The sequence below is a fragment of the Crocuta crocuta genome, unplaced genomic scaffold (genome assembly GCF_008692635.1).
Source record: "Crocuta crocuta isolate KB4526 unplaced genomic scaffold, BGI_CrCroc_1.0 scaffold491, whole genome shotgun sequence".
Taxonomy (NCBI): Eukaryota; Metazoa; Chordata; class Mammalia; order Carnivora; family Hyaenidae; genus Crocuta; species Crocuta crocuta.
In genome coordinates, this window is record NW_027532634.1 from 1,165,937 (window position 1) to 1,166,829 (window position 893).

An 893-nucleotide genomic window follows, 5' to 3' on the forward strand; every position below is an offset into this window, starting at 1 on the left:
TTGCCCTCACTGGACAATAACTGGTTTTGGACCAGTTGCTTGCTGTCTGGCATGAAGCACTCCCTATTGGCAGATTTGATGTCAATCCATGCTGAGGTTCTAGCTATTCTGCACACTTGGCCTATTGGCACTTCTGCCCAGGTGTGTATCAGTGTCTTCTTTCAATCAAGTATGGTTACAGGTGTAGCAACGCTTCTCCACTGCTGCCAAATTTACAGCAGTTTGAGAAGGAAAGAAATTGTTAGGGCCACTTTTCTGAAGAGTTTGGTGTGTTTGTCATCTCTTGGGATTTCATGAGCTCTTCTTTCAAACCCTAAATATTCTCATAAATAGGAGATACCCATAAATGCAGCAGTGCAATAAAATGCAGTGTACTACACACTAAGCAAGAATAACATATTTCAAAAGAAAAGAGGCCCTTGGTATGAGTTTCTGGTAAGACTGCTATCACTTCTTGATAAAATCAGGTAATATATATTTATATTTAGAATATTAAAGGGGAAAAACAATTATTTTGATTAAAATAAAAAAGTAGAGGGGAATCTGGGTGGCTCCATAAGTTAAGCATCCTACTTTGGCTCAGGTCATAACCTCATGGTTCATGAGCCTGACCTCGTGTCTGGCTCTATGCTGATAGCTCGAAGGCTGGATCTTGCTTCGGATTCTGTGTCTTCCTCTCTCTCTGATCTCCCCTACTCTTGTTTGCCTCTGTCTCAAAAATAAGTTTGAAAAAAATTGTAGACTGTTTTTTTCTTGCTTTTAATAGATTTAGAGAATTAGCACAGAAAATGAATACAAATAATTTTGAGTTACTAGCTTTCCTATAAGAAAGGAAGAAAGGAAGAGAGGAAGAGAGGAAGAGAGGAAGAAAGAAAGAAAGAAAGAAAGAAAGA